The sequence below is a fragment of the Aegilops tauschii genome, chromosome 6 (genome assembly GCF_002575655.3).
Source record: "Aegilops tauschii subsp. strangulata cultivar AL8/78 chromosome 6, Aet v6.0, whole genome shotgun sequence".
In the NCBI taxonomy this organism is placed as follows: Eukaryota; Viridiplantae; Streptophyta; class Magnoliopsida; order Poales; family Poaceae; genus Aegilops; species Aegilops tauschii.
Window position 1 is genome coordinate 6,849,191 of NC_053040.3, and position 25,111 is coordinate 6,874,301.

General features: G+C 47.7%; 1 pseudogene; it reads left to right on the forward strand.

Annotated features, from left to right (window-relative positions):
- The first annotated feature begins 19,953 nt into the window (after window positions 1–19,953).
- The window catches only part of LOC141025661 (uncharacterized), a 43,804-nt pseudogene continuing 38,646 nt past the window's right edge, over window positions 19,954–25,111 (forward strand).

A 25,111-nucleotide genomic window follows, 5' to 3' on the forward strand; every position in this document is an offset into this window, starting at 1 on the left:
ACTAGAGCAATCCACTCACATTGTACGTAAACAAATTTATGCAAACACGGCCGAATTTCATATAAACATGATGAATTTCGTTACATTTAGATCAAATTAGCGGTGATGGTCCGGAGCTAAAGGCAAAATTAATATACCTAATCTAAATAGTACCTAGCTGATCTCTTTGTCTTCCTCATGTTCAGCTGCCCGATCACCAGACTGCCGGCAGCCCCGGATATATATGCTTCAGCGGAAAGGGCGGTTCGCTTCCCTACCGCTCATTGGAGTGGAACCCCCGACTGATGCTTCAGCCGGAGGGGAAGGGGATAGCTCCGCTTCCGTGGAGCCCATGGGGGTCGACGATGGTCTACACTGAAGAAGAATCGTGCAAGACACGGTCTGTATACGCCAGCGTCGCCTCGGCGGTGGCCTTCATGGGATACAAGCGGCAGCGGCCTCCCGTGTTCTACTTCTCCTCGATGATGGCAGCGGACACGAGCATGCTAGACATAACCTCGTCGACATCCGTGCAGCTGGCTTCTTTCACTGCCTGCATGGCGCGGTCGCATGCACTAGAGGCGCAGTACAATGCGACATCGTCGATGGCAGCTACGATGCCCATGCCGCCGTGCTCCCCATCGTGCCGGTGTGGAGCAACTCGCCACTCCTCCTCGAGCTTGATTGGAGTGGCCAGTTGTAGAACCATGCTTTGGCTTAGGGCGGCAACTGGCTCCGTCAGGTTAGGCGAGGGAGGTGGAGCAGCGAGTGATAACCCACAAGTAGAGGGGATCGCAACAATTTTCTAGGGTAGAGTATTCAACCCAAATTTATTGATTCGACACAAGGGGAGCCAAAGAATATTCTCAAGTATTAGCAGCTGAGTTGTCAATTCAACCACACCTGAAAGACTTAATATCTGCAGCAATGTATTTAGTTGCAAAGTACTATGGAAGTAACGGTAACGGTGGCAAAAGTAATAGTAGCAGTTTTGCAGTGATTGTAACAGCAGTAGCAACGAAAGTAACTTAACAAAGATCAATATGAATAGAACTCATAGGCAATGGATCGGTGATGATATGTGTCGGATGATATTCATCATGTAGCATCCATAACCTAGGGTGACACGGAACTAGCTCCAGTTCATCAATATAATGTTGGCATGTATTCCGTATATAGTCATACGTGCTTATGGAAAATAACTTGCATGACATCTTTTGTCCTACCCTCCCGTGGCAGCGGGGTCCTAATGTAAACTAAGGGATACTAAGGCCTCCTTTTAATTGAGAACCGGAACAAAGCATTAGCACTTAGTGAATACATGAACAGCTCAAACTACGGTAATCACCGGAAAGAATCCCAATTATTGTATGCGGATCATAACTCGTAATAGGTGTCTACAACTTGCAAGATCAGATCAAGAACACATATATATTCATGGAAACATAAAGGGTTCAGATCTGAATTCGTGGCACTCGGGCCCTAGTGTCAAGCATTAAGCATAGCAAAGTCATAGCAACATCAATCTCGGAACATAGTGGATACTAGGGATCAAACCCTAGCAAAACTAACTCGATTACATGATAAATCTCATCCAACCCATCACCGACCAGCAAGCCTACGAAGGAATTTCTCGCTCTCGGTGGCGAGCATCATGGAATTGGCGATGGAGGAAGGTTGATGATGATGATGGCGACGAATTCCCCTCTCCGGGGCCTAAAACAGACTCCAGATCAGCCCTCCCGAGGAAGAACGGGAGGACGGCGGTGGCTCCGTATCGTAAAATGCGATGAATCCTTCTCTTTGAGTTTTCTCCCCGAAAGTGAATATATTGCATTGGAATTAGGGTCGGAGGAGCTCCAGGGGGACCACAAGCCACCTAGGCTGGGGCGCCCCCAGGCTTTAGGCCAATGGGTGGACCCCCTCTGGTTGATTCTTTTGCCAGTATTTTTTATTTAATTAGAAAAATATTCTCCATAAATTTTCAGGTCAATCCGAGAACTTTTATTTCTACACAAAAATAATACCATGGCAATTGTGCTGAAAATAGCATCAGTCTGGGTTAGTTCCATTCAAATCATGCAAATTAGAGTCCAAAACAAGGGCAAAAGAGTTTGGATAAGTAGATACGACGGAGACGTATCAGCGAGCTACCTCGATCGAAACCGCTGGGCTCAGCAGGCCACCTAGCCGGATTTTATGCCTAAGAACTGCTCTTCCTGCTCGTCGGATGCCCATCGAAAGAGTGGAGAATATGGTGGAGGAATGAGGAGCTTGGCCGGTGTCCCGCTTCTGAATGTGTGGCCGGAATAGGTTTCTCGGATTCCGCGCGAGTGTAATGTAAGGCATTTGAATGCCGCGAGGAGGCTCGTTCAGCCGGGCGTGCCGCCTTGAAAGTGGACCTTTGGTCGTTTGATTCATACTCCCCCCGTCCGAGTTTATTAGGCCTCTCGGCCAAAACATAGGTTTCCATGCGTGTATTACCTGCATGCATCCCATGCTCAGTTATTAATTTCCCCGTTGCTTTGGAACCAGGCGCAAGCTCGTGCACGCTCGCCGCTGCATGCCAGATGCATGCCCAATAAAAGATCATTAGAGGAGGCTGCACTGGTTGGCTGGGAGACTAGGAGGAGTAGGCTCAATGTACAGCAGGCTCTGCATGCATCCGACTGGTAATTTATTGTGCTCCGGAAGACGAATTGTAGCCGGGGAGATCGAGAAAGAAATGGTGTTTAATTTACTATGGAATCTCGTGTAGTACTACATTTCATTAGAAATCTAGCATCCACTCCAACTTTTTCTTTTTCACTACCTTTGTTTTTCTCGTGGGATCAAACACTCAGTGCTAATCCTATGGAATTCAAGTGGACATGCCACTCGAATCCTTTATTTTTCCTATTCCTAAATTTTAAGAATCCTAGTACTATGAATCAAAGAAAATAAACGGAGGGAGTACATGCTCCAATGATATGCCACAAGAATAGAGCTAGCAGCCGGCTATACTACTGACTAGGTGACCTTGCGCTTGGCTCTTCGCCTCTTCCGGAAGTCGAACAATGATGATAGTACTACAGTACCTTCGTACACTTCTGGCAATCTGACATCGAATGAACTGTTGCACGTCCATGCATGTATAAGCCAACTATTGTAAGCAAAAGCTTCTCCTCGTCCTGCGAGCCACCACGCACGCGTGGGCAAGGGAGAGGACGTACTAAGCAAGCTTCTCCTAGTTCTGCGAGTTGACGGGACACACCAAAAAAGGCCGACCGAATCCTTGGCTACCATCCATGCATGTGGGGCAAGGGAGAGTGCGTGCACAATTCACGTTCCATTGAAGAAAATAATTTTGTGTACGTCTCATTGAAGATAATAACTTAATTTATAAATAACGCGCCGCATCATGGTCGAACTTTGATTCATTCACGAGTGGTTCCCGACCCTCCACTAAATGAACAACTACTATAGTCGTCAAATTATCACGTGAGCTACCTCTTCGTACAGAAATGAGCTCACCATGTACTCACGTGTGAGTGTTAGGGAAAGAAGCAAAGAGTACCTGTGTCAGTGTATGCACCTCTTCTCTTCGTGTACATACTCCTTTTTTAGGTGATTCGTGCACGTACTCCTTTTTCGAGGTGCTTCATGCACGTACTCCACCTAGGTTCGTGACCGTTGGTGAGTCTCTCCTAATCCATTTTCTTGGATGACACGTGGACCTGGATGCTGGATGTCCCACGTGTCAGTAGAAGGAAGAAGGAAGCTTTCCGACGACCGAGAAGGAGCAAGGAACCTCCATTTTTCTGCACTCTTTATATTTTATATCAAAAGAGCCCGAAACACGGCAGCCCAGTGTAGTTACATCATACATGGACCACCTCACGCTATCACCATATTTCTCGGCCTCCGTGCGACACCCATCTCGACTAAATGCACCAGCCTGTATCGCTTCTCGCTCCTCGTCTCTCTCATAGTGCAGCGGGTTGTTGGTTTTGCCGTCTATTCAGGTCGGTTTACTCACACTCCCTCCCACATGTTAAGAGCATTCTAGAAAAAACTACTCTAGTCATATGCCAAGAGGCAGCGCTTTGATCGACGGACCAAACTGAAATTTTATAGCTTCAAAAAATACATTTTACTCCCTCTATCACTATTGTATCACTACAAAAAAAAAGACACATCCGTGACATTTTGGGCCGAACGAAATTTGTTTCTGTCATACATATGACACTTCTATGACGATAATTGTGACAAAACCCGGTATCATCATAGATGTGGTGGGCTCCTACTTCTATGACAAAAAATCATGACAGAAAATGGGCTTTTTGTCCTGGGCGGGCTGGAGACGCAGCTGCATGACATTCTTTGGGCCGTCCATGACGGAAAAAACCGTGGTAAAAGCGAGGGCGAGGAAAATTTCGGGGTGTTCCCGGTTACGGTGGGAGGTCGGGGCCGAGCGATGCGCGTTTCTCTCGTACACGTACGCACGTGTGTGCGAGGCATTGGCTCTAACTGAACCCGAGCGAGGCGTTGGGCTCTAACTGAACCCGAGCGATTGCACTGCAGGCTACGCGTTACTGAACCCGAGTGATCGATCGATGGCTGTTAACTGAACCCGATCGAGCGATTCCTTCGCTACTGCTGCTAACTGAAGCTGATCGATGTTGCCTCAGGATGAACAATGAGCGTTGCTGGGGGGTTTGGATGAACAGTTCCCGGTGGGGGTGGATGAACAGGACCCCGATCGATCGAGCCGGTTGGGTCTGGATGAACAGGACCCCGTGGAGGGCAGGATGAACAGGACCACCCCGTGGAGGGCAGAATGAACAGTAGACGGTGGAGGGCTGGATGAACAGTAGCCTATGGAGGGGTGGTTGAACAGGAGCCCATGGAGAGGGCTGGTTGAACAGTAGCCGGTGGAGTAGCGCGTGGTGGAGGCTGGATGAACAGGAGCCCGTGGATGAACAGTCGCAGGTGGAGGCTGGAGGAGGTCGACGGTGGATGAACAGTAGCCCGTGGAGGCTGGAGGTGGTCGACGGTAGAGATGAACAGTATCCCGTGGAGTCCCGTTTTGCGGTACGCCACACCCCTCCCGATGAACAGGACCCCCATTTCGACCGTAGCGCTCCAACACAAGTCCGTTTCCTCCGTTTTGCGGTACGCCACACCCCTCCCAATCTACAGGACCCCCGTTTCGACCGTAGGAGGTCCGTTTCCTCCGTTTTGCGGTACGCCAGACCCCTCCTGATGAACAGGATCCCGTTTCAAATGTGGCTGGTCGAACACAAGGCCGTTTCCTCTATTCTGCGGTACGCCAGGCCTCGTTTCCATCGGCTGTTCCATCCAAGCCCTCCCGATGAACACGACGACGCATTCCGTTCCGACCCAGCCGGTTGGCTCCCAATGAACACGACGACGACGCTGTTTCTCCGTTCCGACCCAGCCATGTACACGAGCCCTGGCCGTACGTATGCGCGAGTAGGCGTTTGAGACCCCGCCCGTATGTACACATACGTGGCCGTATTTTCTTTCTTGCACCCTGGCCGCTGTACATACGTGTACATGCTACGTGCGCGCCTCTACTACGACACGTACGCGCCTCTACCACGACACGTGCGCGCCTCTACATCCACCAGTATATATGTACGTACACGTTCGCGACCAGAATGACAACGCTACGTATGCTTCGACCAGGTGGGTCCCGACTGTCAGGCACTTCCTTGCCTGCGAAGATGTAGCTGCTGGGTCCCAGCAGTCAGGGGGGCGAATCATTTTTTTTGCCCGGACGCACTTCCTTGCGTGCGAAGATGTAGCTGGTCGGTCCCAGCAGTCAGGGGGAAATGTTTTTTTCGCGAAATACAATGGCCCGTCCGGTGGGTCCCAGCTGTCAGGTGGAGGAATAATTATTTTCTGCGTAATAAGGAGGCACTTCCTTGCTGCGGCCGTGGACCCAGCTGTCAGCCTCTCCACGTACAGTCCACGTCCGATAGAAGTCGTTCCTTGACCACGTTGACCATGCCGCGCCGAGAGCACTAGGGCGGTGGACGACGGCGAGGCCTAGGAAGGGGACGACGGGGAGCCGGGGAAGACGCGGCAGTGGAAGCCCACGCGGAGAGGAGTACGAGGGTTCACTCGTTCGGCTGCGGTGTGAGGCTGCCGTCGCCGCAGTGACTGGCCAGCGATGGGAATAGTAGGGGGCGGTGAGGCCTCCGCGGCAGCACAGCCGGCCACGGGAGGCAGGAGCATGCGGCACGACCGGCGCTGCTTTGGGCGGCTGGAGCAAGAAGACCAGAGGTTGAAGAAGCACTACGGCCGTTGGATGGACATCGTACGGTCACTGGAGCTAGAATCGTGCATATTGACTAAGTTGACAAAGCCCTCCGTCCCCGTCAACTTAGTAGGCCCACAAGTCACCCTGCCACTATACTGGGTCCCAGCTAACAGCGGGAGTATTCTTTTTTTTGTGCGTAATAAGGAGGCACTTCCTTGCGTGCGAAGATATAGCTGGTGGGTCCGAGCTGTCAGCGGCGGTAACGTTCTTTTCGTGAAATACAGAGGCCCTTTCGGTGGGTCCCTGTTGTCTGGTGGAGGAATCATTATTTTGCGCGTAATAAGGAGGCATTTCCTTGCGTGCGGCCATGGACCCAGCTCTCGGCCTCTCCACGTACAGTCCACTTCAGATGCATGTCGGTCGTTGACCACGTTGACCAGGCCGCGCCGAGAGCACCAGGGCGGTGGACCACGGCGAGGCCTAGGAAGGGAACGACACAGAGGCATGGAAGACTCGGCAATTGTTTCCCACGCGGAGGGGAGTACGACAGTACGAGGGTTTACTGGTTCGTCTGCCGTCGCCGGAGAATAACAACAGGTGTGGCTGAGTAGAGGGATGGCTAGGCCAGCGATGGGAGTACGGTGGGGCGGTGAGGCCTGCGCGGCAGCAGAGCCGGCCGCGGGGAGGAGGGAGCAGGTAGTCCCGCCGGCGCTTGTTTGAGCGGCTGGAGCAGGAAGAGCACAGATTGAAGAAGCACAACGGCCGTTGGATGGACATCAACAGTCAGTGCTTGTGCGTCAACGTTTTTTTTAGGAAAGCCTCAAATCTGTGGAAAACAACATACAACCCATCTGCCATTATTTCTAATAATTTATAGCCCATTTGCTAATTATTAAGGTTTTTTTTGAGCCCATATTCTTTTTGTTAGCATTACAGGCCATATTGTGGCCACGGTTAAAAAATTATACGAAATTTTGCATATTTCGGTGCGGTCCGAACTGTTTTTAATCCCAAAATTTCGACTCACATTCAAACTGAAATTAAAAATAAATGTATATCAATATAAAATCCAACAAATTCTTCACGCATAAAAATTAATGTAATTTAAAATCTCGAAATGAAAAAAAAGATATTTGAAACTAATTGCCGGGTTGATGTGTTTTAAAAATGTACAACCCATTTCTCATTACTGATGAGCCATTTTCTCGGCCAGCCGAATGAAAGCTCTCCTCGTCTTGAAAGATTTGCAGCCCAACAGGCCTGACAAAGCGACTTACTTGTCAAATCACAAAAAAACTAGGCTGTGGCCGTGGACCCAGCTGTCAGCCTCTCCACGTACAGTACTCTTCCGATGGAATGTCGTTGACCACGTTGACCAGGCCGCGCCGAGAGCACCAAGGCGGTGGACAACGGCGAGGCCTAGGAAGGGGACGACGCAGAGCCGGGGAAGAGGCGGCAGTGGATGCCCACGCGGAGGGTTTCGTCGCCGCAGGGCCTGGCTAGCGGTGGGAGTAGTAGGGGGCGATGAGGCCTCAACGGCAGCACAGCCGGCCACTGGAGGCAGAAGCAGGCGGTCTCCCCGGCGCTGGTTTGGGTGGCTGGTGCAAGAAGAGTAGCGATTGAAGAAGTAGCAGGACTGTTCGATTCAAATCAAACGGTTACTGCTGCTAGAATCGTTTGTTGACTAATTTGACAAGCCCTGCGTATGCGTCAACTTAGTAGGCCCACAGGTCAGCCTCCCAACCGGTGCGCCCCAGATGTCAGTGGGAGGAATCATTTTTTTTCGCGTAATAAGGAGGCAGTTGATTGCGTGCGGCCAGGCCAGCGGAGGGAGTAGGGTGGGCCGGGGAAGCCTGCGCGGCATCACAGCGGGCCACAAGAGGAGGGAGCAGGCAGTCCCGCCGTCGCTTGTTTAGGCGGCTGGAGCAGAAAGATCAGAGATTGAAGACGCACATCGGTCGTTGGATGGACATCCAACAGTCACTGCTGCTAGAATCGTGTGTTCACTAACAGAGCCTTGCGTAAACAAGTCAGCCTCGAAATCTGTGGCGTGTACAGCCCATTTGCTATTATTTTTATAATTTTTACTCATTTTCTAATTCATATGGAATTTATTGCAGCCGTTTTCCATTTTTAGAATTGCTGGCCATTTTCTGGTCAGTACCAGGGTCAAAAAATTAACTAAATATGTGGGAAATTTTGAAAATTCGCAAATTTTTGCTGGGGATCGAAATATTCTTAATCCAAAAATTAATAGCCATACTAAAACAAATTTAAAAATAAATTAGTACTATGTCATGTTAAATCCAATGAAATACGTATAAGATATCAGTGAAGAACAAAAACAAAAAAGGAAACTTATATCCCATTTGCTATAAATTTTTTGGAATTTTCAACCCCTTTTGATATTACTTTTCACAGATATTGACCATACTCTTAAGCCAGGCCGGAATGCATCCCTCCTCGTCTTCAAGATTTGCAGCCCAGTAATTCGGAGAAAACAAATAGGCCTAGCTTAGGTATTCTTCAAAAAGAAATACTGGGCTACCTATTTTCCCAAAGAACTGGTGCATGAGCATTTAGCTTTAATTATTTACTTATTTATGTTTAGGGGACCATGAGCATGTACCTGGGCCGGATTCATGTGAGAGCCTCCCTTCCAGTTAATTATGGGCTTCTCTATTGGGCCTTCATCAGTGGGCTGCATGTTATCAACAAGTGGAAAATGTGTTCCGTATGAAAAATAGTATGCGCTACGTACGGTACGGGGCACTAAAGGATCGAACCGTGCAACGACTTCCAAAACATTGTGTTTGTCGTTCTAACAACACATTTATACAACCAACTGACGAAATATACTACTGATTGTACATTGAAAACAGCAGCAGCACCAACCAGGGCTGGGGGTGCAACAGAAGCAGTAAGCAGGCCAGAAGAGTGAAGACGCAGCTCTCTCTTCCAAACCAAACATCGGCCATCATTACAAAAGGGCTACCAAAAAAGAACAAGTGTATGCATCAAACTAAATAAAGATCCTACTACACCAAGTGTACGCATCTAACTAACTGGCTCAGTTAGACGTTACTATTTATTAAGCTGTGGAGATTGGCTGGCGGCTTGAACCAGATGGGTGCCTGACGGGGGAAACTCCAGCCAGCAGGTCGAAGTCTGATACTTGCGACCCTCTCTCCTACTTTGGGCTGCAGAGCGTGGCGGCACATATCAGGGTATGGTGCATGCAGAGACGCATGGTACGCTGTGTACACAAGGTTTTGCCTGATGAACGAAACCGCGCCGCCATCATGATTCTTGCCGTCGGTTATCTCCTGGTTAATCGGATAATTCAGTCCGACAAAAGAGAGCGTGTACCAAGGCTACTTACCAGCCTCCAGTCAAAAATTCCTGAAGGCCCAGAGAAGCTGGGATCCTGCTCAAAGACCTTGCAGTGACTGTGATTGTATTCCACGAAACAACACGTCCGGTACTTGCGAAGGATCATCAATCTTTCGCCGTCGTCTGATCGAGCCAGGAACCACCTGGAACTGCCATGCCGCTTTTCTTTGAAAGGTTCTAGGATTAGGAAGGGTAGGGACACCAGGCGGCTTACAACATCATATCAAGTTGGAGTCAAATAAAAAAGGGCTCTCAATTTAGTCAATCTTAAGAGCAGCATGTTATGAGCATGAATATTTTTCAGCAAATGTTGACAGTAATATAAGCAATCCATCATGATATCATAGGAAAGTAACATACTGCTGTAACAGTCGTTTGTAGCGATGACTGGAGTAGGCCAGCAATAAGTCCAGCCATAGAAGGAGTCGACAGCGTAAATGAAGCCCTTGTGTTCAGTGGCATCAGAGAAACATGGAGAATGTATGATCCTGCGATGGACGTGCAGATTTATCCACTTACCGCAGTGACCTGTCAGATAGGCGAGACCGCGGTTGAAGAACGCAATTAGCCTGAAGTCTTTATAATTCGCAGATCTTGTGGGCACTTGGCAGATTCCAACCTTGAGCAAATCAAACTTGGTATAATGTTGGCTACTGTAAGATTCTGAGTATTCTGGGCCGCGGTGCCAAAGCAGTGCAGTGTTAATCGAAGGAAGGAGGATCAATCGCCGGGTGTAGACCTCCATGAGCATCCAGCTGCCGCGACCGTCGACGAGCACCATCCAAGACGTGTTCATGACGACCCACTACATACCGTTAATGTAGTTGAGGCTGACGGGGATCGGATCGCAGTCAAGGGGGTTGATGCTCACCACCCTACAATCGTTATGCTGCGTGACACGCCGTTTCTGAAGATCAGGCGGCATCAGCAAGCAAGGAGCTGGCTTAAAAAGCTCCGGCCTGAGGGCTTTGAGTAAACGGTACAACCCCGACGAGCACGGGGTGAGCGGCATGGTATTGAGATTGTCCACACGCGAAACAATGAGCTTGATTACCTCTGTGGGGAGCGAATTCCAGCCACTCTTTCGGTGGACGCTGCTCGGTTCTGCCATTGTTAGCGGGGATGGAAGATTGGACGAGATTATGTGCGGACAAAGATGGAGAGGCGAATATGTGCTGCGGGAAGTGGACAGGTGATGATGACTACAACACGCCGCATGACTTACGAGACACATACCAGCAGCGTAGGGTCATGTCGATGCCAGACAACTTGCTTGAGTGATCACAGTATTGGTACTCCCTACAGTGCTATGCCCTAACTTGCTTGAGTAGAGTAGTAGAGTAGGACTCTGCTCTACTACTAGCTCCGGAGGAGTAGTATATTCTAATCTAAAATAGTTACAAACTTCAATGCCCGAGCGTGGAACGACTACGAACCGTGCTCAAAGACCGTGTCTACGTGGTGTTTGGACATGGGCGACAACCTCAACGCCAACGGTGTTGCTCCCGTTGCACCGTATGTGTTTCTGTCCTTCCTGTTCGAAATCGTGGTAGAATTCATGTTTCTACTCTGTATCCTACAACTATGCTAGTCCACATGATTAGTTTCATCTCTGTTATATTTATTTTGTGCTTATTCGGATTAAATCACGTAGTAACTTGCTCATATATTCAACTGGCGCAACGTCCCCTACAGCCACTCCCGTTTCATGGACGGCCTGGTCGATGCCTCCAAGGAGCCCTTCGTCCACTGCTCTGAGTGCCCGATGCCGTTTTGTGGCTCGCCGGCGGACATGGTGCATCACCTCACGGATGCGTACAGCGGTCACTGCTGGCCCTTCGCGGAGAACATCAAGTACGAGACGTGCTACCCGTTCACCATGCCGGAGTCGCTGGAGGATCACCGCCGCCTGCTAGTCTCGGAGGAGGACGGCAGTGTCTTCCTCTTGATCGTGGGCAAGAGTAATCCAATGTGTAAAAACTAATGTTATCTTGAGAATTTTATCGGAAAATAGTATGTCGACCATTTCATCAAAAAAATGATATGTCGAGAAAGATGATAGAGGTGAGGAGGAGTGGGGCGTGGTGGTGACTGGTGGTCGGGCTGGGCGGAGGCATGGGGATGGACGGCGCCGGCCGCGGCCACCATGCCAGATTGTTCCAGATATTTCCTTTTGTAATTGCTCAGCAATGAGGTTGTGGGAGATAAGGATGAACGAGGCAAGGCCTTATCTGTAAATGTGGAAAGAGGAGCGGGTATCTTTTGTAAATTTGTCATAGTTTGCTTTCTATCCGTCATATATAGATCGGACAATCTATATTATAAGATGGCAGGCGCTCCATCATCACCAACTCGGTTTTTTCTCTACTCCTACTCCTATAAAAGACTCAGTTGGTGATGATGGTGTGTCTGCCATCCGCCATTTCTGACCATTAGATCTGCATCTAATGGCTGTGATGTAAGTTGTGGACTTTTGCAACAATTCCCACTTCTCTGCTCCAGCTTACACAAAACCCCTTAGTATCTTGAAACCAACCACATTCCTCCCTTACTTCATCAAAACAGCCCAAAGAATATATTTGGAGTGAAACATAAGATTTTTTTAGTGATATGTATATCAAAAGTAAACCGTTTTCTTTCAAATTTGTGAATATGTATTATTCTACTTCGGATCTGTTGCAATGGACGGGCTCAAAGTTATAAAGGTTTATCTCTTGCATTCTCCGCAACCAACACCTAGTGTACTGGTCCGGGCCGGATGCTCGCAGCCCGGTGACCTGAGTTCGAATTCTGTCCTAAACTTTAGCTTTTTATATATTTTTTAATATATACTACTTCTTTTGCTACTGTACTGGCAGTGGAACCCACAGACTACTTAGAATACAGGATTAAGGATGGATTTGTTTCTTTTTAACTTTTTGTACGAATCTGTAGCCAGCCTGCAAGTCATGTACACTGTACTGACAGTGGAACCCACAGAGTACTTAGAATACAAGATTAAGGATGCAATTAACTTTTTATAGAGGGAGAATCATACACGCAATTAACTCAAATGGATTGGACGTGACTCTATTATTCTCCAACTGCAACCGACAAATTTCCTCCTGCGGGCCAGAGTAGGTTTCTCGGTTTGCATGCGGGTTTAACGGAGGGGTTTGATGGAGGCGAGGAGGCGTGTTCAGCTAGGCGTGCAGTGGACGGCGCAGTACTATTCGATTTGACAACTACAACTAGTATATTATAAAAGACAAAGAAGAGTAGTAGAGATAGAGATAAGAATAGAGACTAGGGAGGAGCACCATCTACTGCTTCGTGGGCTACTCCTGCGCTCCATTCGGCGGCCGCAACGTCCCCTACAACCACTCCCTCCTGCGCTCCATTCGACAGGCGCTGTTGAAATTTGGGGAGCGCACTCTCGTGATTGCTAGCAGCGACGACTTCACCGACGACGACTTCTTCCCCGACCTCGGCAACCTCTTCCTCAAAGACATGGGCGACAACCTCAACGCCAATGGCGCTGCTCCCGTTGCACCGTATGTGTTTCTGTCCTTCCTGTTCGAAATCGTGGTAGAATTCATGTTTCTAGTCTGTGTCCTTGATTCGATCTGTTCATCTACTATGCTAGTCCACATGATTAGTTTAATCTCTGCTATAGCCGTCATGATCTATTTTGTGCTTATTCGGACAAAATCTCGTAGTAACTTGCTCATATATTGAACTGGCGAAACATCCCCTACAGCCACTCCCGTTTCATGGACGGCCTGGTCCATGCCTTGTAGGAGCCCTTCGTCTACTGCTATGAGTGCCCCGTGCCATTTTAGGGCTCGCCGACGGACATCGTGCGTCACCTGACGCAGGCGTGCGGCAATCACTACTGGCCCTTGGCGAAGAACATCAAGTACGAGACGTGCTACCCGTTCACCGTGCCGGAGTCGCTGGAGGCTCAGCGCCGCCTGCTAGTCTCGGAGGAGGACGACATCGTCTTCCTCTTGACCGTGGCCACCGGCGAGGCCCACGCAGGCCGCCGCCACATCTTTGTAGTGTGCGTCAGGGGCGACGCCGCTGACGCTGACACTGACACGAGGCCGATGTACAGGTGCGTGCTCACTATTACTACCCCTCGGAGGTCCGTGGGCGGCGACACTGGCTACGCCAAGTATACTTGGACTCTGCCGAGCTGGGACTTTCCCGCCGATGTGGACATGGAAGACGCATGGTGTTATTTGACCACCCCCAACAATGTGCACGGGGACTCCAAGGAGGTTCACCTGGACATCTGCATATTCAAGTTAAATGTTGATCATTAGTCTTCGCTCAATGTAATCCGCTGGCTAAGCATGTCGAGACTTCCATGCATGATCTTGCTCTATTGGAGTATCGCGCATGAATAAAAGTGTATCCGTTTATGGTTTAGTCTAGAATCTTCCATGTATGAATTTTTACTACAGTACTGGTGAAAGACTTACGATGAACCATTTCTTACATCTCCTCTGCCTGCTTGCAAGTCATCCTGATTTAATCCCTCCGTCTAGCTGTATAAGGGCATGGTTAATATTACTTAATAGTATAGCCAACTGTTGACTATAAGAAAGTGCCATGTCATCTGTAGCCAACATGTATAACAATCGATACTCAAAAACTAATTCTTAAAGATCATTTCTTGCAAAGCACAATAAGTGTTATTTCTTCACAAGTTTTGGATGCAGGTTGAACAGTTGAACGCTTTTGTTTGCAAAAGATACCTTTTTATCTATTTCACCCGGATGTTTGTGAGCTCTAGAGATGAAATAATATCCGAAGAAACCTATCGATACCAATTACACATGAGATGACCCCCACATCCTTTGTCAAAATAAACAACTCCCCGATCAATGCATTTCACTCTACGGTGCAACGCACGGGCACCTTACTACTATAGATTAGTACGACCAAAAATTGGACTAACATTATATATAGTATGATAAGTGCTGATGCATGTCACCTAAAATTATATCATTCAAAACTATGTTCAAATACGAACCCAACGATAGAGTTTTTGTTGACATGCACTAACATTTTCTCAGTTAAATCTTCAGTCAAAAAATTCAATGGGGGACTAATAAACCACGACTGATGTAGTACAAGTGTAGAGGGCGGCGCTGCACGGGAGTCTCACCTCTCACCCCGCTCGTGGCGCGGCAGTAAAGCCGTCATATCACAAAACCCAACCACTCCCAGTAATAATTGGCCTGGCAAAATAAACGGACAAGCAACCATCACATCCCTCCGTCTTTTTTTCATTTCATCTCTCTGCATTTACTTTCTCCGGTTCATCTCACACACTCGATCCCTAGCTACTACTCCTAGGGCCAGTTCTTTTGGCGGCTTCCCCAGCTTTTCCCACAAGACTAGTCACAGTGGAGAGTAACAATAAGGCGCCTCACTCATTTATTTGGGCTTCTAACCTACTACTCCGTCCTGGTTTATTCCTCACCATTGTAATTTGTGCTAAATTTTGACCAAAGATTTAACTCGTTTATTCCTCACCAATGTAATCCCTCTGTCTAGGTGTGTAAGCCATCTTACGAAAACCAAATAATCCCAAAACACTTAGGCGCGGTGCATTAACTTCTACCTCGTTTCTTGTTTCTTGACATATCAACCAATAAGAGATAAAGAGTGTGCATGCTTTTAATGACTTGAGATATCAAACATGACATGCAGTGGTTAGTTCATTGCATGCAATACTATTAATTAGCAAATAAACATTAACGTTTCTCGTTTTCTCCTCCTCCTTGGTCACGGTGCACAGCCTAAGATGACTTACTCACCTAGACGGATGGAGTAGTGCATGTGACATGCACTAACATTTCAATAGTTAAATTTATGATCAAAATTTGACACAGATTACAATGGGGACCAATAAACCAGGACGGAGGTAGTAGTTAGAGCATGGTTAATGGTATAGCCAGCTGCCGGATATAAGCCAGTGCCATGTCATCTACAGCCCATCTTATAGCCAACATGTACAATAATAGATCAAAAGAGTGTACTACTTTTTTATTATGTGGCCCACTTCTCATTCTCACAAAGTGCCTAGGAGCACGTGCTAGAGCTGGCTCTTCACGAAGAGCCCGCTTACCTTCTCTCTCCTCTTCTCTTTCCTCCAACTAAGCAGAAATATACTAGTTTATTTCTTATAGCCCGCTGACTCAGCTCTATTGTACTTGCTCTTATGGGATTACTAATCTAGAAGCCAAAAAGAACTGGCCCCTGGTACTCCTACTAGTAGTAGTACTCAAGTTGGAATTCCAATTGCACGGCACAACTTGTTAGGCAAAAAAATCGATACAGGGTGTAGGAAGCGGTTTGGGAATTTGCATGCCTTTCCAACCAGTGAGATACTCCGTACAAAGTACGACAGAGAAATAACCACAGAGAAGGAAGCTAAAAGTAAACAATCAAACGAGCATTTTTGCATTTGTTTTGCATTGAATCGTTTCACAAGCTTGACTAGTGTTGTTTTTCTACTTTTACAAAAACCGCATCGTAATGTTAAAACGTGCATTTGCACGTACATAAGTAATAGTAGTACTCCCTCCGTCTAGGTGTATAAGTCTTCCCTCCTTCTTGGTCACGGTGCACAACCAAAGATGACTTATTGACCTAGACGGAGGGAGTAGCACAGTCTGCAAGCATATATCGAGAGAGACGTGTAGTGCGATAGTATATAGTAAAGTTTGTGCTATATGCACGTACTTGTAGAATGCGTACGAATACGCAAGGTTTCCAAACTTTCCTTTTTACATACTTAATTAAGGACGCTAAAAATTCCTGAACGTTCGGGATTTATCATTTGCGTCCCAAAACTAATGAGATCGCCTTACGAAACAAAAATTATACTCCTCCTAAAAGCCACGGCGCTCGCAGGAGCGCTTGCGGCGCGCCACGAGTGCCCTGGTGCGTGGCCGTTTCCCAGCACGCCGACACAACGCCTCTTCCTCAGCCTCGCAACTCGCGAGGTGCTGATTGGCGGCTTGCCGGCGGGCGAGCGCGATCTCACCGGTGTGGTGATCCGGCGCCAACAGGTACTCCTGTACGCAGCAATGGATGCCTACCTTTGTTTAAATATCTACAAGGGTTGGATGAAGAAGCAGAGCCCAGTGTCCGGTTCAAGCAAAGAAGCGTCGGCGAAGAGGAAGAGGAAGAGGGACGAGGACGAAGTCGAGGACGTGGACTCGGACTCCGAGTAGGTGGCAGTGCCGTTGCTCATGCTGGTTCTACTGCAGTGTCAAGAGGACTAGTTGCTTAGTTTATTTTCAAGGGTGTGTTGTGCTGAGGCCCCAGCAGAACTATGTTTATGTTCTTTCTCGTTATTTGAACTCTTTAGTATGTACAGTAGTACTAGTACTATGTCTTACTATTGTTCTTCTTGCAGTTGGTACTACTGCTCGTATCTTCGCGTTTCTACTGTACTTAATACGTTCGTACTAGTAGTATAATTTGGGTCAGTCGATTTGTGAAAGAAGTTCGACGGAGCGAAGGAAGAAGACGGCAGAAGAGGTGTAAGAAGCCCTTCTAGCCATCCATGTTGCGTCAAACAGCTCACATGAGTCGACTCACCCAAATTGCTCCTTCAGATTGCAGGATCCACGTGGCATTCAAGGTCTCGAAGGTAGATTCCGTGTCCGCACCCGGTTTGCGGGCTCGACGCGCGCGCGACCGGCTTCCGCCGCGACAGCCACCATGCGCGCCTCCTCCGCGCGGGTGGAGACGACAATGACACGCTAGTTCCTCCTCGCCGGCGTGCTGGAGCACGCGCTCGTCCTCCTCTTCGTATGCTGCGTGCATAGACGCGGCTCCACCAGCTGCTCGCGTGCTTGGCTGCGCGGCGACATCGCGAGGAGGGACTGCAGACGACGTGAGCGGGCGAGCCTTCGGCTTCATGGCACAGGGATGGCGGCGACACGGCGGTTATGGGCGAGAAATTGTTGGCCGGTGCAGGCGGGTGCCGGCATGCGCAACGGCGGCGGCATATTGATGAGTGCGCGTGTGGGAGCTTACTTTTGTTTTATATATAAGGTTGGTCAAACTTAAAAGAAAACCGTACTAGTACACGTAAACATTAGGCTTAGGCAGTGCTTTTATTAGTTAGTACCACAGCCATGATACGGAATCCTGTGCAAGCGCATGAACCGCGGCCGCGCGGTCGATTGAACGGTGCGTCACCGTGTCGCGCTCGAAGGACATCCACCGAACCTTTTTGTGTGTGTGAAAACAATCCTCGAATATTACTCAACTTTTTTTTCCTGTGAAAGTTCTTGACGCTGCAATATTTCCATATTGTTGAATTTAGCTCCAGTTCATGTTTATTTGGATTTGGACGTTTTAGGTGCGCCCTAGTTTTTTTAATACTGATTTTGTGTGTGTGACTGAGAGAGAACGTGTGTATGTGTCCATATGTGTGTTGTGGCGGAAGGGCAATGTGGAGACGGTGTGCGTGTGATAAATACATAGAGAGGTGTGAATGTGCAAATGATCATGCATGAGTGAGACATAGACAGATGCCGATACGTTGTGTATACATGAGAGAACGATCTTCTAGTTTACTTTCTGTGTGTGTGTGTGTGTATGTGAGTTTGAGCATGTTGTGAAGTACTATAGACCTTGTATACATCGTGGGATTCGACAATGATTGTAACTATTGAATTGTATAGACCATTACATTCGAAGTCAATAGCCTAATATATTTATTTCACAATTTCAACAAATGATTAGTTCACTACAAACTAAGAAAACAAATGTATACTCCCTCCGTTTTTATTTAAGTCCGCGTATTAGCATTGGTCAAAGCCAAGTTTTGTAAACTCTCAGAAAGCTTATAACAAAAAATATTAACATATACAATAACAAATAAATACCATTAGATTCATTATTGAATGTACTTTCACATCATACATATTTGTTATGGTAAATGTTTATATTTTTCTATAACTTGGTCAAACTTTAGGAAGTTTGACTTCGGTCAAACCTAATATGCAGAGTTTACTACTACTACTCGCTAGTTGCTTAGCCGAATCACTCAACACGCCACACGGGGAGTCTAGTGTCACAAAATTTTGGGGTCGGCGGGAAAATCTCCCGCGACCCTGATTCAAGCAGTGGGATGTTACCATCATAGCCTTCGGAACAGGCCTACGGATGACGCTTGGTAGGGGGCTGTTTTCGTAACTTCAGGTTCACCCTACCCAGCCAACCCCACCCGGGCACCCAGAGTAGTACACCTGAATACTCCCCATTTTCTACCCCCACCGCAAAATAGACTTCTCCACGGCACCGCAGCATTCGTGCTCCTCCTCTTTACATCGGCGCACTCGTCCACCGCAGCGCATCTGCCTCATCGACGACCTCGTACGCCGCACTGGAGCCGGTCCACCGTCGTCGTCGTACACGGAGCCTCTTCCCCGACATTGTCTTCCACGGTCTCGGATCTGCTTTCCGGAAGCCGACGCCAAGCGCAGAAGTACCACCGTCGTGGACAATGAACTGACTCCCGTTGCCAACCATGACTCGCAGAGGCCGCCGCGACCATCCTTCTCCTCCTCGATTGGTAATGTGTGTATTGAATCACTTAGCAGTACATGTGCAGTTCCAATTTTGCTCATACCTACCCGTCAAATTTCCTGGGTGCTATTGTTCCCGTAAATGTAATTGGTTATAGCCTCCGTTGTCCAACAGAATATCAGCTTGTAATTGTGCGTCGCTCCTGTATCGCGCTGTGCTTGAGTAGGTTTTTCATCTGCAACCAGTAGTGTGGCAAATGATGGAAAGGTTTTTAGAACTAGCAAGATGCCCATGCGTTGCACGCATCAAGATGCATTTGTATGAGTAGTTTATCTTGTGGGAGAAAACGATGAACGAGGGAAGGCCTTATTTGCAAATCTGGAGAGGGGTATGGGTATCTTTTTGCAAAATTCGCATTTGTTTCCTTCCTATCTGTCTGATATAAATCGGACGGCCTATATTGCAAGAAAAAAAAAGTATAGAGAAAAAAGTAGACAGTAAAGGAAGTAGAGAAAAATATTAAATATTAAATATAAAATAAATATAACAGTAGAGAAGAGAGTAGAGATAGCAGAGACGTCGGGAAAGGATCGCGCGCGCGCGGGAAAAAGCGGCCGGGCGTGCGCTAGTTTTGGCGCGCGGCGTCCGGCGCGCTTTATAAAATCCAACGCCCTCCCACCACTCTGTGCCTTGCCACCGCTCTCTCCCCGCTCTGTGCCTCGCCACCGCTCTCTCCCCGCTCTTTTTCGCCTCGCCGCCGCCGCGCCACCATGCCGCCGCGTCGCCGGGAAACTTGGAGATACCGCAGCGTTCGCGCGCGCCCCTCCGGCGGCTTCTCCGCCGAGATCCGGTTTCGCGGGATGCGCCTCGGCCTCGGCAATTTTGACACCGCCAACGAGGCCGCCCGCGCGTACGACGCGGCGGTGTGGCGCCTCCGGTGGCCTCATAGAACATTGAACTTCCCCAACGTGCCGACGCGGGAGCGGGCGCAGGAGCTCGCGCCTCTACCGCGGCTTAGCACCGACGAGGATCGTCGCGACAACCGGAGGTGGGAGCACCGTCTCGGCATCGCCGAGATGGACGAGGAAGCAATGGCGCTGTGGCGCCAACACTTCCCATAGGACATCATCAAAGAGCGCGAGTTCTACGCGCAAAGGAGGGCGGAGAGGGATAAGAGGAGGGCGGAGCGAGCCGCCTATCGCGAGGACAAGCGTAGGCGAAAAGCGGATGCTCAATTCAACATGAGGCTAGGAGCAGCGTCGCCCTGGGAATACGACGACGATCGGTATCTTCACGCCTACAGTCAGACGTCGGAGGAGGACATCACCGAGGAGGAGTCGGACAATGAGGAGTAGTTGAATTATCTTTTTTTATCTATCTATGCTGAGAAATATCCTCTACTCTCTAGTATCTACTTCTCGATCTCAGCACTGTAAACGCTTTTTTAAAGCGCCGCGCATTGCGATTCTGTTGGAGATGCTCTAACATGGCAGATGAGTGCTTTAATGTTGCCCACAAGATGCGCGAGTATTACTAGTAGTATATTTTTCTTGCCATGTTGAGATTTTAAAACCACGAGTGCGAACATGCAGAGGAGCAATGAAGACCAAACACGGGATATTCGGGACATCTTCAAGGAGCGTGGCAAGTTAAAGAGGAGCTGCACCGAACCTCTAAAATGAGCTTTGGTAAGTAACACCCTTTCAATTACTTTCGTGTAGCCTCGTGTTCTTCGATGTGTATATGTTGTAGTCTCTGTTTCTCTTAAGCGTGGTGTTCTTCGATGTGTAATAAGAAGAGTCTTAATCGTCCTAATGCTTTCATTTTTAGCTTGATGTAGGAAGTGGGTGTTCTCACCTTGTAGTCTGTTTTTATTATTATTTTTTCCTTTTGAATTCACTTCTCCGAGTTTTGTTTATCTGGCTTCTACTAAATGGATCTAGGTTGCTCTGAGTATTGATCTAAAAAAGAAGTAACTTCATGTCAGGATGCAGTTCCTGCGAGGAGGGAAGTATGGTCAACCTCGAGATCATGTTTCCAAAATGAGGCTGGATTACACACAAGGTGCCAGTTCCCTAATGATGCTGGATTAGACACAAGGTGCAAATTCCCAGGTGATGCTGGATTACACACAAGCCAGGTGGAGTCGTCTGCTGTTCGTGTCCTCGTGGCATTAGTAAAGGCTGAAAGAAAGCATGCAGCAGGTTTTCGGAATGTAGCTGAGTTCCTGAAGAAGCGAAAAGAGCAATCAGATGCTCTCTTCACCCAAGCCAAAGAAGAGATGGAAGAAGCCAGAAATAAGCTAGCAGAGGCAGAGTAGGCTAGGCGTCTCCTGCTATCTAAAACTGTTGTCAATACAAAATTTCCTTCATAATAGCTAGGTTCAAATGTTTATCCAGTCAGCATGCCTGTTGTGATGTCCGTGCATCTACTGATGTGGCACAAAAGGTTTTTTTGGGGTCATGTAATAACATCAATTACTTTCCAAACAATAACAGACCAAGCATTGGACATGGTATAGTTCACGCGCAAGCCCGACATTCCAAGTTCAACTTCCACATCAAACTCATGTTCACAGATATCTGCACATTCACACATAATGTCCACAACCATGATTCACTTCAAAGCCAAAAAATGTGTGTAAATAAAGAAAATCCTCTACTAGTTCCTCCTACCAGTGCGAGCACAACAAGTCAAGACCATGCGTAAATTAATTATATTTTAGTCATTTTTTGTGTTCTAAAATGCCTGCCGGCTCGCGGAAGGACGTGTTGCCGGCACACGCGCGGATTCAATGAAGGCAGGCGGGGCAGTCTTAAGCTGGTTGCACGCGGCGAGGAGGCGTGCTCAGCCGGGCCTGCAGCGAGTGCGGCCCTCTTGGCCGGCGCGCTGGTTCAATGCCTGCGCTATGAGAGGTCGCGTCCGTGTTAGAGCAATCACTCCCTCCAGTCCTTTTTTGTTTGGGTATAACAAAATCTCGTTTTCCATTCACATTTTACAAGTAAAATTTGTGGACAAACTTTGACCCAAAGTACGATGGGGCCTAGTAAAACCAGAATGGAGGTACTAGTTTTTTTTAATCAAAGAAGGGTTTCCCCTTCCGATTTTCATTACTGAAAACCAGCATCTAAATCTAAACCATAGTATTTGCCCTAGAACTACCAGGTTCAACATCTCGCAACATAAACCCATACAACCTCCATCGCAAAAAAAACCATACAACCATACGCCAAGGAGGTACGTAGTACTATGAATTCCATTTTCGCTCCATACCAATCGTTCTAAAAACTACTTACTACTTATAACGCGCCATTGAAAATCGGAACTCTTAACCCCGCTAAAAAACGATATTTTAAACGTGGCTACTCGATCTATGGCAACTGGCGAGCCACCGCGCTCCAAGTCGTTCACCTGTGGTCCCGACCATCAACTCCAACGGATCAAATTATCACGCGAGCTGACTATTCCTACAAAGGTGCTCCACCACGTACCCGGTACCCGTGAATGCAGCAATCGTGCACCTAGGGTTTTAGGGTTTATTTGTTAACGTCGCCTTTATGTAACACTCATGTGTGCAGACAGCGAGAGCCGACTGCGTGCGTGCGCCTCTTCTCTTCGTATATGTACTCCGCCGTTTGTCTGGTGTCCAAAAAATTATAATAACTACTAGCAATGTGCCAATGCGTTGCCACACGATCAAAGTAGATTAATACATATTCACTGATTTGATAGAAAAAAAGTCTAGTTTTGAAATACGTATATCACTAAAAATATGTTATGTTTCACTCAAAATATATTCCTTTGGCGGTTTTGATGAGATAAGGGAGGAATGTTGTTGGTTTCAAGATTCGAGAAGTGGCATATGTCTAATTTCTACTCTTACTAGCAAGATGCCCGTGCGTTGCACGGAACATCAAGATTTTGTGGTAGAAAAGGATGAAGGAGGGAAGGCCTTATCTGCAAATGTGGTGAAGAGTGCGGGTAAATTGCCATATTTTCCTTCCTATCCGTCAGATATAAATCGGATGACCTACATTGCAGGATGGCAGGCCCACCATCATCACCAACTCTATTTTTATCCCTACTCTTATAAAAAGCATTGTCGATGATGATCGTGTGCCTGCCATCCTGCAATATAGGCCGTCCGATCTATATCTGACGGATAGGAAGGAAACTATGGCAATTTTGCAAAAAGATACCCACACCCCTCTCCACATTTGCAAATAAGGCCTTCCCTCGTTCATCCTTTTCCCCCACAAGATAAACTACTCATACAAATGCATCTTGATGTTCCGTGCAACGGATGGGCATCTTGCTAGTTGTTGCAAAAAGCCCATGTGTGTGTGAGAGAGAGGGAGAGTGGAGGAGGACGGAGTGCATGTGTGACAAAGACACAAGGAGTGTGTGTGCGATAGGTATCAGCTTAAAATGAGGCGATAGTGTGTGTGTGCACGATCGAGAGGGCGTGTCTCAAGAAGGGAAGAAAAATCAACATAGATACAAGGAGCGGGAGAGAGACATGTATGCGATGGTGGAAGCACAAGTGTGCGGGTGTATAAACCTATCTAGAGGCTAGCTAGTCGATAAATGTTTGTGAGAGAAAGACGAGTCGGGGTGCGAAAGCAAGAGTTTTGTGTGTGTGAGAGAGAGACGGTAGTCGGGAAGGGGAGTGGAAGCAGGAGTTGTGTGTGTGTCTGTGAGTGAGAGAGAGGAGACGGTAGTCGGGGTTGTCTGATCGGTAAACAAATGAATAATGTCAGTCTGGGATGGAGACGAAAAGGAGACCGCAACAAATGTTGTGTCTACAGGAGAGAGAGAGAGAGAGAGAGAGTAATTTTAGTGGAATGTCATATGTAGAGACATATAGGGTGTGTGAGAGAATCCCATAGAGAGAAAGACAAAGTGAAAGACGAGTGGAGACTGTGTGTGTGGCGGTGAAAAAGAAAGCTTAGGTACCGAGTGATACCAGAGAACAGTAGAGACGTGAGAGATAATGAAAACCGTGTAATGTATAATGATAGGGAGAGTGTGACACTTCTCAAGGGAGACGTCGAGAGACCATGTTTGCGAGGATAGGAGAAACATGAAGTGAGCGTGCGGGTGAGCTGGAGAAAAGAGAGTGATAGCTACCTGAAGGAGCATGCATGCGAGAGATATGGGCGTGAAAGGAGTGAACAAAAAAGGGATTCAAATATTTGAATTCGAGATGATGATACATGTAATCCATACTCGAACCAAAATTGATCTATCAAACATGCATACTCATATGAATTCACGCACATCTATGTTATTTAATATGTAGATATTACTGATCCATACATTTTAGTAGAACATAATTTGGTTAAAATTTTCGAATTCAACCTTAAGATTTCGAGATCATTGTATTTGTAAATCATATTATACATATAAAGGAGCAGAATTCTTTGTTGTGCTTTTGAAAGTATATATAAAAAAATGATGTATATAGAATGTAATTCCAATTGAAAATGGATCCCGCCCGAAAAAAATAGAATACAAACGGGATTCGAATTGAGTTGGCACGGTAAATGTGCACTCTGCAAAATTTGAACGAAGCAGGGAAAGTCGCAGTAACCGCCCGAAACCAAAATCTGCGAGATGGAAATCACTACTGCCTATCCCTGCCACGCAAAGCCTAACTGCTGGATTTCTATAGGTTTCGATAGGGGTAGGTTTGTAATTTCACCCAAACGTGACGTAACCGCCTCTCACCCGGATTCATACATGGTGGGTGCCAAAACAAAGTGTGTCCTCGGCCGAAATCGACTCCCTCCCCGATTCATATTCATACACGGTGGGCGCCAAAAACAAACTCTCGTCGGCAAATATTCGGTGTATGCGAGATTACCGTCCTATCCCCAACCGACTAATGTTGCTGTGATGTAGTAGAAATTTGAAATGGGGGCTAAG